Source organism: Toxorhynchites rutilus, chromosome 3, assembly GCF_029784135.1.
Source record: "Toxorhynchites rutilus septentrionalis strain SRP chromosome 3, ASM2978413v1, whole genome shotgun sequence".
Taxonomy (NCBI): domain Eukaryota; kingdom Metazoa; phylum Arthropoda; class Insecta; order Diptera; family Culicidae; genus Toxorhynchites; species Toxorhynchites rutilus.
The window spans coordinates 115,898,588-115,915,144 of record NC_073746.1 but is presented as its reverse complement, the minus strand read 5'-3'; the positions used below and the strand labels follow the sequence as shown (position 1 = coordinate 115,915,144).

The 16,557-nt window shown below is 39.4% G+C and overlaps 1 protein-coding gene across 6 annotated transcripts in view; it reads right to left on the bottom strand.

Annotated features, from left to right (window-relative positions):
• Positions 1–16,557, bottom strand: part of LOC129780208 (uncharacterized) — a 141,704-nt gene that overhangs the window by 25,938 nt on the left and 99,209 nt on the right. The window lies entirely within an intron of this gene.

The following is a 16,557-nucleotide window of genomic DNA, read 5'->3' as shown; positions in this document are numbered from 1 at the left end:
TTTATCCATGTGATGTTTGCAAACGGAGGAATCCGGTTTTGGTGGTACTCTCGGCAGTCCACGGTGTTTGCGTCGCTCGAGACGAGTCGTTTAGGTGGAAAAGGTCAGAAAGTCGTTGCGAACGGCGGCGGTGGAGGCGGCGGCCGCTCCATGAGAGCCTCTTCTCTGGAAGAAGCGTGGTGTCACGAAATTCCCTTACGATGGTCAAAATGAATATATTTTTTTCCTAATAAAGCCATAGACTCGTGAATGTTGGTATTTGTATTGATTCAAATCGTCTGAAGGTCTCGGAAACAACATTCCGCAGCTCGGCTGTCGATTGTAAACTTGAATCAATTCATGCGGGGGGAAATAAATCGTGTTGGGAAAAACGTTTACGGATGGATATTTTTGTGGAATTATACGAGGTGTCAAGTGTGTTGTTAAGAAAGAAACAAAGATTGTTTGGCTCATTTCTCGGATGACATCAATAATAAGCATTTTTTTATTTTGCAATAACTCGCGCGGCGTTTTTGCGGTCGTTGCTCCTGACTCCGGACTCTGTCCACGGATGTGTTTGGATGCCACCAGTTTACAAGAATAGTGTGGAGAGTGATCTGCTTTTGCAAGTCAGAAAGCGTGTTTTCATGTGTGGGTGTACCGAAGAAGGATTATATCGCACTAAAGCGAAACTCACGTATTTCGATGTCATTGACATCTTTTCTCCAGACATTTGATTTTTGGTTTCCTTTTTTTAGAAGTATGAGAAGGATGGGAACTAGAGATTTTTGAACCGATAACACGTCATATATTTTCCAATGTTTTTATATTACACTAACTGACCCAGAAAACTTCGTCCCGCCCAAAATTTGTTTTTTTGTTATCAATACCTTCAAACATTCACGTTTTCTTACTACACGCAAGTTCATGAGTCCAATCGCAGAACTGTTCATTGGTTGATCTTCTAATGGACCCCGTTGAATTTACCTTTTACTAAAAAATTCCTAGTACTTCTACCAAAACTCATCATTATAATATCAGATTATTTTCAGACACAATTCTCGTTCAAGATTTTTCAACCACTTGCAAATAACATGTTTCTCCGTTACATGGCATAAATGTTTGATACAGAAAATATGATAGAATAAAGACAGACCCGTCCCCTCTTCTCTTCTTAGAGAGGGGAGAGGAGTGTCTATTCACCATAGAAACGATTCGTGCCCCCTGAAATCTTCACATGCCAAATTTGGCTCCATTTGCTTGATTAGTTTTCGAGTTATGCAGAAATTTGTTTTTCATCTGTATGACAGCCACCCTAAGAGAGGGGGTAGGAATGTCGAACCACCATTCGGGACATCGAAGCTGAGTTTGACAGCCAGTTTATATGAAGCAAAGATAAACAAAACGCAAAGCAAAAATTGGTGGATTTTAACAAGTATTTTCACAAATGTAATGAATTGATTTTGACAATGGTAAGCGTTGAATGAAAGAATAATGTTCTACGGAGCTAATTAGGTTGAAATATATCCACTAGAAACATTAAAAACATATTCTTATTGCTGTAGAAAATGACGCTTTCTCTGTGGCGAGAAAAATAAACACAGCTTCAAGTACAAAAGTATCAATGAAAATCAAATTATCCGCACCAAATGAATATTCTAAGTAAAAGTGTAACGAGTTTCGTACAAGTGAAAAAAATCGTGACCGAAAATAGTGTCTAATAATGATTTTTTTCGCGTTTTTCCAGGAGCCATTATTGGGAGACAACGCAACATGCAATGTATCTGTGGGCCTGGGAGATATTTTTAATTTCACTGCCGGAGGAAGTCGTTTGGTCGTCGAGGGTAATTCTACTTACCTGGTGAAAAGAAATGCAACGCGTTGATATGAAGATTTCAGGTACGGTTGTTTATCAATGGCTCAATCTCCATCCTGAGCCGTTAAAACTATTCGAGGTATCAGGTTCCATCTGTTTTCGATGAAAGGTTACACTATTCTGGGCCAATATTTTTATTTCTAATCTAGAACGACTATACAAATTGAGCGACAGTTAGGTTCAGCGATATGACCATATTTTTCAGTATTACTAACAAAACCAATTTCCTTATTGTAAAGGTAATTCGTCCAAATTTTGATGTCCACTTTGCAAAGGTTCTAGTGAAAAGATTTAGGAGTTCTTCTAGTGATGATTATACATGGATCCTGACTATGTAACCTGACCATGCAAACAACATTTAAAAATCATTTTCATTCAATATATGAAGATTTTCAAGTGCATTTGAGCATGCTACTCTCAATGAAGGTACTATTATTCGAGTCTGTATTGTGTGCCAATGCAATAAATAAACGGTTCCTGAAGTAAATAATGCTTCACTAAGTTTCACTCTATCACTAAGTATTCGCTTTTTTTATAAACTACAAAAGAATTCGAGAAAAAATAGCACTCAAAGTACAGTTGAAAAACACACGGTTTGTTTACTTTTTCCTCATACATTCCTAACATCCGCTAGATGGCGACAGCGTACCTTCTATGTCGCGAATAGAAACATTTTTTTGCATCCTAAAACCTCCACAAGCCAAATTTGGTTTCGTTTGCTCGATTAGTTCTCGAGTTATGCAGAAATTTGTGTTTCATTTGTATGGGTGATCCCTTAGAGAGGGGGGAGGAGTGTCGAAACACCTTAGAAATGTTTCTTCCCCATAAAACCTCCACATGCAAAATTTAGTTCATTTAGCTGTTAGCTTGATTAGTTCTTGAATTAAGCGGAAATGTGTGCTTCATTTGTATGGCAGCCCCCCTCCCCCCTCAGAGAGACGGGAGGAGTGTCTATTCGCCATAGAAACGTTTTGTGTCCCCTAAAACCTTCGCATGCCAAATTTGATATTCTCTTTATTAGTTTTCGAGTCATGCAGAAATTTGTCTTTCATTTGTATGGCAGCTCCCCCTTAGAGAGGGGGTGGAGTGTCTAACCACCGTGAAAACATTTCCGTTTGCTTGATGGATTCTCGAGTAATGCAGAAATTTGTGTTTCATTTGCATGGCAGGTTCTCCTTATACCACTTGATGCCATCCCGGCTGTAATGGCAGCATGTCAAGCCAGGCCAGAGCATAGAGATCACGAGTTCAATCCTCACTCCCGACATTCTTCCAAAAATGGAAGTAAAAGTGACGAACCAGCCGAAATGTGTTGAAAATCACTATATGTGTGATAGAATGAATGGCAAAATCCTGTTCTTCCACAAACAAAAACAAACTTCCACAAACAAAGTTAAGTTTCAGGAAAATTTATTTTATCTCTTTCAAAATAAAGAGACAGACTGATCAAGAGCGAGCTTCGGCACTAGCGTATTGTGTTTTGTTCACAAACAAAACACAGTAGACTTCCAAGATGGCTGAAGAATGGTTTTAGCCAAGGCGCCTAGAAGTATATCCTAAGGTGAGGCCGTTTCGTCACTAAGTTAGTTAGGGGAGCGGTATATGAAAACAGTACGGAAGAAAGCAGAAGGTGAGTTATTTGCTTGAAGTGTGAAAGAGACAGACTGATCACAAGCAAGCTTGAGCACAAGCGTATTGCGTATTGCTTACAAACAAAACCCAGTAGACTTCCAAGATGGCTGAAAAGTGGTTTTAGCAAGATGGCCTACCTTAGTATATACTTCTAGGCGCCTTGATTTTAGCCAAGGCGTTTAGAAGTATATCCTAAGGTGAGGCCGTTTCGTCACTAAGTTGGTTAGGGGAGCGGTATATGAAAACAGTACGGAAGAAAGCAGAAGGGGAAATATTTGCTTGAAGCATGAAAGAGACAGACTGATCAGGAGCGAGCTACGGCACTAGCGTATTGGGTTTTGTTTACAAACAAAACACAGTAGATGGCTGGAGAATGCTTTTAGCAAGTTGGCCCAACTTAGGATATACTTCTAGGCGCCTTGATCTCATCGATCGACTGAAATCTTTTTCCACGAAGTCAGCATCACCTTCACTTTTGAGTGGATTCGACGAGGTGAAGGTGACGAAGCGCTACTCGGACGATTCTTGCTTTGTTTCTAATTGATAGATCTATTTCTCTTCGTCCGTAAGTATCCGTTTCACGAAGGTTCGATCACTTTGGGCTTGAGAAATCATTTCTTCAGCAACTGTCTTTTGATGGTGTTTTTGCACGAAATTCAGGTCCTTCGGAACGAGCCTGGCTACCACGCGTCTTATACCCACAACAATATGTTGTGCAATTAAGGATCATTTTGCTCACAGAGGCCCTGATTCTCGAATACACTTCACGGTGGAAACGAAATGAACGGCACGCCATTGAACTACGTTTTACGAGTTAGTGAAGTGTCGAAGATAATGATGAGTTTTCAGGCAGAATGAGCACTTTTCAAATAAAAAATCATTAATGAAAATTATCTTCTTCGTATCAAACTGGTATTCAATGTGAGTGGAAAACCTTATTTTTCTTCATGTGGTATTATAATCCCATACAAAAATTTCATCTGAAGATAATTTGATATTATAATGATAAATTTAGTGGGAAACTAATCTCGCTACCAGATGTCGACACCGTACCGTTATCATCGCGAATGCGTTTCATACCGTTTCCACCGTGAAGTGTATTCATAGTGTATTCGAGAATCAGGCCCAGATTCTCAATGGCATTGAAATGAGAGCTTCGAGTTTTGGAAGTATGCTTTGGGTCATTGTTTTGTGTGCAAGTCTAATTTAACCCTCTAAGACCCATTTTTTTTATTTGTCAGAAAAAAAACCTATTCCACTTTTATCTCGAATTTCCGACTTCCAACATAAAATACTCCTAGCCGAAAGCTGCCAGCATAAAACCAAGGCGTATGTGTGCGGGTGCGGGTGAGCATTGAAAATAATGTCTGAATAATTTGAAGATAAAATCCGTGAAGCCCGTCTAAGGGTGGGGTTGGGTTATAGAGGGTTAATTGTAGGCTTTCCTCGGCATATGGTTTCATATGTCAACCTCGCTAACCGCTCTCATTCCATCTCTTCTGATTGTTCTACTGATCAGTTTAATTCCATAATCCTTAGCGATCATATCACCAATTTCTAAAAAAGTTATACATAGTTTCTTCAGATAGTACAAACTTTTTTTCCCAGATGCATGGCGCTAACTGTAGTGCCATGCATAATATATAGACCCTATTTCAGGATAAACACTTATTTTTATATATTGTTTTCCATCAATATGCGAGGTTTGGTAGTATTTTAATATATTCTAAAATAGAACCTAATGTTTAGTTGAGTACAGTTGCGTGATTCATACTTGCCCCAATGAGACTGTCATACTGTGACTCACAAAGCAATGAACCTTCAATATGTAGCCTAACGACAATGTGCCATTCCATGTATGTTCTGCTTAGTCCGGAATGCACCTCATATATTCCATGGTTACCAAACACGTAATCAAAACAACAATAATCTTCGGTTTACTAAATTGTTTTGATGCCGTCATGCTTTGCATTCACTGCAAAAATGAAGCAAAAAAATCCATTCCATTCACAACCCATAATCGGAGGTATACATTACACGTACTTATTAGCATAATTTAGTAATCTTTTCGCCCTTCCGCCGACGCCGCCGCCCCCATCGCTGAATTCCTCTCATTCTCTGGAGGACGGCGACGGCGTTGAGGAAGGGGTGGACGAAAGTCCGCGCCGACTGAACCGGTTCCGCCGATGAAAGTTATTCCACCCGATTACCGAAGAGCGATGAGTAGGAAACGACCATTCAGTATTACTTCACAACCGCGCTTGGTTCGCGCGCGTTCAGGTCCCTTTCGGGACGAGCGAAAGTGATGCTGTAATATTGAAGTTGGCCAAATTTTGGTGTCAGGTCGCCGGTTAGGGTAATAGGGCAAAATATAGGCATAAACGAGGGAGGCGAAAAACGCAACGGCGGGGTCGTGCGCTCTGCATCTGGTAATTGTCCAAGTAAGCGTACGGCTGGCGGGACTTCCGAACCACTCCGTTGATTTTTGCTGTTATTATTGTTATTATTATTTTCGGCGATTCGTGTCAGACAATCCACCTCCGTCTTCGAGGAGACACGGCTCAACATCCGCATGCGATGTTGAATCGCAGCGAAACAGCCTCCTTCAGTCTCGAAACAGGTTTTGCAGTGTAACTCTCGCATGACTGTGGACTTATTATTTCGGTGATTGTAAACAATGTTTTCCACTGAAGTCGTTTGCATGGAGCCAACAAAACTAGGGTCTTGGTGTCAAAGTGGATGTAGATCCGGATCACGGGTTTTCAATATTCGATTGTAATTTCACCAGTTCGGTTTAAACTGAATGGTATCTGGTCTCGATTTGCATAATCTTCTGAAGCTGGATGAAACTCTCTAGTCATACGAAAACCAAAATCATAGAATTATTGTTATCTCAATAGCAATGTTATCTCAAAAAAAAGTGAATAAAAAAAGTTATTTATCGTTCTTTCATGAAAAAATATAAAAATATTTATTTGATGAAAGAAACTGCCGATTTTTTTCGGATACCCTCGTCTGTCCTGTGTGTCGTCTGTCTGTCAAATCTGACCAAAACTTCACAGGTTTAATTTCGGTCTGTTTTCGTTAAAAAAGGAATGTAATAATGGCACGGAACAAAGTCGCTGAAAACTGTTGACGTAGGACTACGATTTTTATATAGGAGTGTCACTCTATGAAAAATGTAGCGAAAAATTGAGGGATTTCAAATGCATATTAAGCTAAATTGTTATTGCGATATATGTTATGCTATATACTATTAGGTGGGAAATTTATTCAGCGTTTTTTTTTGCTATAAACACATACAGTGAAGATAGTACATCAAGTAAACGATTTAACGAATGAAGTAGGTGGGTTTTTTGGATTTTACTCGCTGCTTGCGCTGTGGGGAAATAACAACAAACATAATTGCATACAATTCGGGCGTTAGCTTCCATGGTAGAAATAAGCAAATCGTTCGCGTTCGCGTTTCGGAATAACTAGTTCGCCAAAAAGAGTGAACGAGCGGTCGTTCGTCATACAAACTGATTGCGAGTTAACTGTTTGGAAACTAATTAAGTACAGCTGAATCAAATACATGTGGAAAGCAAGCACATTGCACTGGAAATACAACGCGAACTCGATTATATACAGTTTTTGATTTCTTTTCACTGTATATAATCAAATCCTGTATATCATCGAGATAAATTTTTTTTGACGTAGGACTACGTCTTTCATTTCTATACCGGGGTGTAAAATCAAAGTTTCGAAAACGAAAGCGTTACGCCGGAGACCGAGATTTTGAGCGTTAATAGCTCCTAAACAACTGAACGAAATGGTATGATAAACACTTCATTCGAAAGATAAAATGTCTACGCGTTATATACTTGTTACTTTTTGATCCAAAAACTTGTTTCAATAGTCTTAAAATTGTTTTCAAAACAGGCTATTGAAATCACCAATCGGTATATAAGCGAGCGGCGCTCGGAAATCCACTCAGTTCTAATTGAACAGCGATTGGAGCATGTTGTCGCTGTTGCGGTGAAGCTCTTTATTTATCATGAAAGCGCGGATGAACGGTGTCACCAAGAGCCTGTTTGTGCACCCTAGGCCAGAAAGGAATCTATCAGGAGGAGAGTGATGCCACAAACGGTTCCCTGGGAAGACATCGCTACACACACATACACGCGCGGCTATTAACAGGTGGTTATCGAGTTGGCATTAACCACTGGTGGGCTTCCAGTATCGAGGAAAATGTGGAAATATCTAATCGTTACTGAAAATAATCTGCCAGTTCCTTTGGGAATTTTCAAAATATATTCATGTGAAAGAGTTTAATTGAATGTTTTCTATCCATGTAACACTGTGACCAAATATGTTTCAATCAAGTGCTATTAACAGGTGGTTATCGAGTTGGCATTAACCACTGGTGGGCTTCCAGTATAGAGGAAAATGTGGAAATAAAGGGTGTGTCACATCAAATTGCATCACGGAAAAAACGCTGTTTCGCCCAGTAGACCGATCCTTTTGAAAATTTTAGACAGTAAAATAAAAACTATTAAACAACTTTTGGCATTTTCTTTTTATTCATACTTCGAGCTCAAGCCCGTATGCTCGCACCTTCCTCTTTACCCCGTCCATAAGGTTCTGTACAACGTCAGGTTGTAGTTTTTTTTGAACAGAAATCCATTTTCTCTTGAAGTCCGCCTCCGATTTGATAACTTTTGGGTTCTTCCGGAGGGCCTGCTTCATAATCGCGCAATATTTCTCTATTGGGCGAAGCTCCGGCGCGTTGGGCGGGTTCATTTCCTTTGGCACGAAGGTGACCCCGTTGGCTTCGTACCACTCCAACACGTCCTTTGAATAGTGGCACGAAGCGAGATCCGGCCAGAAGATGGTCGGGCCCATTTCTGTAGGCACTCCTTCAGGTAAACCTGCCCGTTTACCGTGCCGGTCATCACGAAGGGGGCGCTCCGCTTTCCGCAAGAGCAGATCGCTTGCCACACCATGTACTTTTTGGCAAACTTGGATAGTTTCTGCTTGCGAATCTCCTCCGGGACGCTGAATTTGTCCTCTGCGGAGAAGAACAACAGGCCCGGCAGCTGACGAAAGTCCGCTTTGACGTAGGTTTCGTCGTCCATTACCAGGCAATGCGGCTTCGTCAGCATTTCGGTGTACAGCTTCCGGGCTCACGTCTTCCCCACCATGTTTTGCCTTTCGTCGCGGTTAGGAGCCTTCTGAACCTTGTATGTACGCAGGCCCTCCCACTGCTTGGTCCGCTGGACGAATGAACTTGACAAATTCAGCTTATTGGCGACATCCCGGACCGAACTTCTCGGATCACGTCTAAACTGCTTAACTACGCGCTTGTGATCTTTTTCACTGACGGAGCATCCATTTTTGCCGTTCTTCATCTTCCGGTCGATGGTTAGGTTCTCGAAGTATCGTTTTAGTACTCTGCTGACCGTGGATTGGACGATTCCCAGCATCTTACCGATGTCCCGATGTGACAACTCCGGATTCTCGAAATGAGTGCACAGGATTAATTCACGACGCTCTTTTTCGTTCGACGACATTTTTCCAAATTTGGCCAACGTGATCTATACACTCTTATCTGATTTTAAAGCGAAAATAAAAACTGAAAATAATCTGCCAGTTCCTTTGGGAATTTTCAAAACATATTCATGTGAAAGATTTTAATTGAATGTTTTCTATCCATGTAACACTGTGACCAAATACATTTGGTTTTGTGGTTTTTCAATCAATCGCAATTAACAGGATATCTTCAGAAGATTATTCTTCCCCATCAGTAGGATATTTCCGTATCCAATATTGTATGCGCCCGCAATTGATTATTGCTCAGTCGCCGAGAGTTCCGAGCTCAGAGAGTTCATTCCCATTTAGTTTGCCTTTCAAATTGCCATCGTAAACCACACCTTCTCTCGATTCAATCACACACAAAAAGCATACTTAAGCGATATTCTGGTGGTGAGACACATTCATTTTTCGTGAGGACATCGACAAGACAACATCGTTGCCTAACGTGCTGGAGGAGGTGGACGGCGAAGGATCGACACATACACGCGCAGAACTCTTTCCGTTAGGATGCCATTCAGCATCGAGAAAGTTCCGGAAAGATCTAATCATTGCTGGAAAATAATCTGCCAGTTCCTTTGGGAAATTTCAGATTTCTATGCCAAATAACACGCCTTGAATGCATTCTGAGTGGCTAGTTCTAGAATACGCGTGACCTCAGTGCAAGTCGGAGGAAATTTTTTTGACGAAAAATTCTTCCGACCAGAACGGAAATCGAACCTGAACCCCCGGCATGTTAGGTGTTACGTTAATTACTCGACCACGGGAGCACAACCTCTAATTCGACATCTAGTTAATTGGACAGACCTGTAATGGGACACAAATAATTAGACATTTTCTTCTCTAATTGAATATTTTTGTAAACATCGAGTTTGGGACCCAAATTATGGCCCCAGATAAAAAGCCACCACCATACGTCGACACTGTACCACTGTCATCGTGAATGACCAATTACAGGTCACAACCACCTCTAATGTGACACTGAGTAGTGCCTCGGTATGTCGAATTAGAGGTAACTACAGTATAAGCTATTTGGGCGCATCATGTACCACCGAAAATATCGAATATTCGATGCTCTATATACGACAGTTATACGATTTAATGTCTGTTGGATTGACATTGCTTGGCAGCTTGGTTTGTCAAGTTCATAATGTTATGTTTACAGTTTTGAGTTAAGTGCAACTGAATGACGAAGTTGAATATCAGATATCAGGTATATATTTCACCTCCACTTTTGCATGTATATGTCAGTTAGACGCATCATATGCCATCCAAATATGAGATATATAATGCTGTATATACGCAGGTTATACGATTTAATGTTTGCTGGGCAGTAATGTCGTGAATACTGTTGCAAGTGGAAAATGTGTGTTCGTTGCTTATGATGAGAACATAAATAACAATATAATACAGTAATTTATATTTAATACGACATGGCGAGGCACCATTCAGTGTCGCATTGGAAGCGATTTTGGCCTGTAATTGGACATTGGCGATGTGGTGGTACAGTGTCGACGTCTGGTGGCAACTTTTAATGCGAGGCCATAATTTGGGCCCCGAACTCGATATTTACAAAATTGTCCAATAAGGGGGGCCGTAGCCATGCGTCGGAAGCGCCCACTGGTGTCTATCGAGAAAAATGTGTCAGTTTAGCAAACACAAAAAACGAACTAATTTTATTTACAGATATAAGTTCAAAAAATTGCTGCCTTGCTGCCACCAGAGCACAAGTCCAACCGCCAGGCTTGTTTTCGATTGACTATGAATATCCTCATTCAGAGAAATCGAGAAAATTTCCTTTACGAAAAATAAATGGAACGATATGGGGTTATCGCCGGAGTTGTATATTATAGCATTACAGTTATCGGTGTATATTACACCTAGAAAAAAGTTAAAAAAATATTGAAAATAAATCTTTAAAATTGAATGTCATTTTCTTAAATCTTAATTTCTTAACACAATGAGTAGTGAAACCAGTTCATGATTTTTTTTTCCATTTTTGAGAAACACGAAAAGTAAATTGAGAGAAGGAGAGAAATTATGGCGATACTGATTTTTTTTTTAAATCACAGCTTTGTATTACAGAACGAAGTTGAATCTCATCGTTGTCATTTCTTTAAATTGCATGAAACGTCGAGATCTTCTGTCACTTCGAAAATCGACTCTCTGTGGCTTAGCCGTCGAGGAAAAACGTCTGGTTTTGGGTACCAATGAAAATGGTCACATATATTTTTCATACGGAACATTTTTTTTAGGTAACAATAAATCTCGAAATTTCATGTAATTTTAAGATATTTGGCATTGGGGGTCTCCGTAACCACATTGGTTGCGCGTTCGCTTAGTAAGCGATCGATCGTGAGTTCAAAACTCAGGGCCCTCATTGACCATCTTTGTGTTGTTACAGAATAACTACGTCCACGCAACAATCACCAGCGATGGAGATCGATCCACGGTCGAAATAAGATCGATTCATCCATACAACTGCTCTGCTCTGCAAGACACATCGGGCTGCTGTTCTATAAATAACTCAACAATGATCAATCAACTGTGTCCGCTGTCCGGTGGTCCAACTGGATAATGGAAGAACAGAAAGAATACTCTTACGCCTAAATGGCTACTGTGTGAATGTACCATATGTAATGGTATAGAAGGAATACTGGCGAATGACAACTGTGTAATGTGCTAATTATATAGATATGATAACCATGTGACATGTACACGATTTAAATTCGGCTCTGTTACATCTAAAAATGCTAATGAGCCTTAAATAAATAAATGGGATAAAAAAAAAGATATTTGGCATAAAATTTTTGTTTTGCAAACCCTGATTTCATGTACTCCTAAGGGGGATTTTCGTGGGTCAAAATATCAAAACTTCGAAGTCTAAGAGGCACCCCTAAATCATGTCCAATTCAGCTGAAATTTTGCAGATGTAATTTTTTGGACCAACAAACAAAATGTACAATCTTTTTTTTGAAATTTGACATCACCATTTTCGCGGCCACCCTAATGTTTTCCTTTCATAATTTATTATTAGGGATCTTTCAAGATAAAATAAAAATACAAATATTTTGTAAATTTGCAGTTTGTCAATTTTATATACAGCCATTCCATGCCAAACCGATATAGTGGTTCTCAGATTTTCGTGAAAAGTGGTAGCTTTGTTTTTTTTCGCTAAATACTAGACCCGTAATTTTTTATTTTTTCATTAGGGCGCCCATTTCCATTTTATAGCCAAATATTTTTTTTCCTTTTTTTCCAGAAATGACTTTTTAAAAAAATCTATCTTTTTTGAACTACTTAATCGTGATCTACATAGTTTAAAAGTTATGAATTTTTGTAATGAAGAAAAGAAGGAAAAGGAGGAAAATTTTTTTTGAGTTTCAATCATAACTCAAAAACTAAAAGAAAAGCCTTTCTGATTTTTGGATATGTTATGTAAAATAACCTCAGTCTCCATGAAAAAATATAAAAAATATGTCGCTCTCATGTCCAAATATTTACGAGAACAAAATCCAATTTTTTTGCAGGTGTAATATTTTTCCGAGAAAGAGATTAGGAATTGGCATTAGTTTGATATATCGATCACCTAAATCGGTTAAGTTATGAGTTATTGTCATTTTTGGAAAAAAAGTGACAAAAATTTTATTTTTCGGACCAACTGAAAAATCAAATTTGTCTGGTTTTTTTGTGTGAAAATGAACAAAACTAGCACTTTTCACGAAAATCACTATATCGGTTTTACATGGAATGGCTGCCGCTTTGTCGACTCTGATTCTGACTCCGGCTCCCCACAATTATTAGTTCGACTCCGACTCCGACTCCTGCTGACAAATATGAAATCATTTGAAACCAGGTTTTTCATTACAACGTTTAATCTACGATTTCTCTGACTAGACGATAAGAATAAACATCAAATTGCTTCAGCCAAATCTTCTTTCATGAATGCTCGAAAATCTGGCTTCACAATTTTTAAAGCAGCCTTTCTACGGTGAATAGGAAATTACTAAGAGCAAAACCGATTCTTTTTTCACATGTTTTCAGCTTTGATTGTATCTATCAAGTGATCGTCACAAATTGAAAATAATCTATCATTTCACTAATACAATCTAACGTTTGTCTTTGTAATGTTGTAATGTTGTAACGTATCACAACAACTTCCACATTTTTTTGTATTGCTGTATGTCTGCAGTGGGTCTAGAAGTGGTGATGGTCAAGTGGCGATAGAATGCAGGTTTAATCATCGCGACGTTGTTACGATTTACTCTGGTGCGACTGCTCTCAGCCCCCGAGGAGGTATTCTGCTGGTTCCGGAAGGGAACGCAGCCTAAACCTCTAGGCCTCAACAATGATAGTGCAGGGGTGGACGCGAAAGGCCTCTTTTGGGTCCTCGGGTCTCAGGGTCGTCGTGTGAGTTGTGCGGGAACGCTTTCGGATATGACCTAGCGAAAAGAAGTAATTTTCCAGTCAATGAACAATATTTATTGACTCACGGATCCTTCTCCGGTTAATAGTTGATATTGACAACTGGCTTGCGTAGCTTCTTTACGGTGAGCCGTACCAGCACGGGACTGATAAGGGCGAGGCAGGTACGCTCTTATCGCTGGTCCTTGATGCTTAGCTGGACACCTCTGCGGCCAGCGACCAGGGCTTTTTCAGCCGGTTTTACCGCTCAATAAATCGTTTGAAACCACGTGGTATTACCAATACGAAAACTTGTAAAAACTTTGATCACTTCGATCGATGTGCACGCTTCTGCGGTCAAAACCCAAGAGACCTGAACTCCCATCCGATTTCCTTAAATTTTGCCATGTGAGCTTATGGAAGGTTTGTAGTTCTTTCCATAAATTACAATGTTATAATCATAAAAGATTAATTGATTGCGATGAGTTTGTAAGAAATTTAATTCTGCGCAATTTTATATATAACATTTTATTTATTTACCTCTTTCAGTAGTGAAAACTATAAAAATGTTGACAATGATTGAATTAAAGAAGAAAATTCGGGAGTACAATCAAATACAAGTAGAAAAATGCACGATTCCTGCATGAGAGAACTACCTTGGAAAGCCCGGAAGTAAAATATACGTGTTTTGTTTTTGAGTTTTAGGTTACATTAGCATCATTTCCTTAGTTCAAAAACAAAATCCAGATGTCTCACCGATCGTTTACGTTTTGCGTTAGATCGCCAATTGGTTAATTCCACCCAATCACCCGCCATAGTGGAGATTCAAATTTAATAGGGTTTTCCCATTGGTTTTGGATCCATACATTTTGTCGACACCAAACACTGCCTTTCACCTTTTTAAACAGTTCTTTCGTAATCCAAATAATGCATTTTCATTTAATTTTATCCGAGAATCATAATTGTAACAACATATGGTTACAATGTCTCAGGCTCAAATTTCCATGTTGCTTTCAATTTTTTTTAAATTTTGACTGGGTGTGTGCTGGAAATGGCAAAATGTTTCCTAATTGATTGGTCTCATTTCATGACATTGTATGTAAGCTGAATTATGACATTATCTGTTCTTTCAGTCACCGAAATGTTAGAGAGTTTGACGGATTGGGTGTATCGGTAAAGTGGATAATTTTGTTGTTCTAGTGTGTTTTTGAAAAGTATTATTACCATTTGGTTCGCATTATTAAAAAACATAATTAACACCAATGTTTCCGTATTACAGGGTCTTTCAGATTAAATACCCACACAAAAAAAAATCGAATAGCTCCTTATAATTTTTTTTTTCGCTCCGTCGATGGTAACACTGCATTCCCCACTTCGGGACGATAATATTCGGCTACTCGTTCAGTCTGATCGAATGGTTTTTAGTATCAAGATCAGGACCCGAAATCTTCGAAGGTGAAAAATGAAGACCGACTCTACTCTCAGTAGCTTCGCTTCGACGAGAACTGCTTCGGCAGTCGCCGTCAACAAAAGGTGACTTGACTAGAAAATGAGTTGACTAGCGTTGACTAGCGAGGATGATTGGTAAGCTTGTCCAGTCAGTGGTTATTTTAACTGACGCGACTAATGAATACAAATCTGCCTTTCCATTCAACTGACTTCAATCCACACTTCCATTTCCCCCTGACACTAATTTTATATCCGCGTACGCAATCTTATTTTACGTCCATATAAAGAGGAACGAAAACTTGATTTCAGATGCAAAAAAGTAGTTACCCCATCAATGGACGGTTTATTGTCTACCCATCGTGAACTCAAACCAACGAACTTAGACATTTATCAAGTATGCTATAAAGGTCCTCGCGTTAGTATTAGTTAATAGCGAGCAAAATAGCACACACACACTGCACGCTATTTTATACGTGTGAGTAATTTTCGTGTACGATACAACAAAATCTAGCTCACCTGTAGCGTTTGTCAAACCACGTTGAACTCAAACATCTATGCATGCCTAATGATACATGGGAGAGAGAGAGGAACGAATTCGTTTTGGGGGAAGTCACTTCAAAATGAAATGGTATAGTCGAGTCGGTAAATGGAGATAGCGACTGAACGCCCGACTGACTGTTTAGTCGTGTTAGCGGAGAAACTGCGTGAAAAAGCCAAAAGTAATTTCCGACTGAATACGGATATAGTCAGTCAAATAGTCAGCTGACTATCCTCAGTTGACTATGACTATGCCGAGCCTTGGTCAAGATGTACAATTTACACGTGTATTTTTAGTGAAATCGTAATACTCGAGCAACCGAAGCATTAATGAAACTTTGTCCTCTTATGGTAAGAATTTCAACATTTCTCGTCGTCGGTCACTTTCTCTGGGGATACGTGAAGGACCGTTGCTATGTTAATAAGCCACAAAATTTGGAGGAACTTAAAGAAGAAATAACTCGGATTTTCAACAGCATTGAGATCGTAATGTTAGAGTTGTGCATGAAGAATTTAGTTTACCGTTTAAAACGCGGTATCGAAAAAAGGACAAGAAACAAAAAGGACAAAAGGACAAAAATGTCCTAAAATAAGCTTTATTTTCGATTTTTTAAAATACAAATCGGTTCACTTTTGTAGATGTTATTAAAATTCGTTGCGTGAGCGTTTAATCTGAAAGATCCTGTATGAAATAAAATTTTGTTTAATGATCCAAATATTTTGATTTTTTAAGGTCATTAAACTAGGACTCCGACTAGTCGGAGCCGGTAAATTTTTTGCGACTCCGACCCCGACTCTTAATATAATGGACTTCCTTCCGACTCCAACTCAGACTACATGGATATATGGGCTTTATATACATGTCTACACAATGCACTTCCGTTACGTCCCTTAAAATTGATACTCATCTGTAATAGAATCTGTAATCAGAGTTTCATCTCTCTCGCCATTCAAGCAAACGTAGCTTCGGCGACAAATCGACTGAATTCCGAAGGCTTTGCGGCGCATTATGCGACACTTTGACGATAAATCATCTCAGGGCCCGTTGACAGCTGCGAGGGCAAATTGACATTAGTGGTGAAAACCGCAGCACCTGAGTTCATAAATGT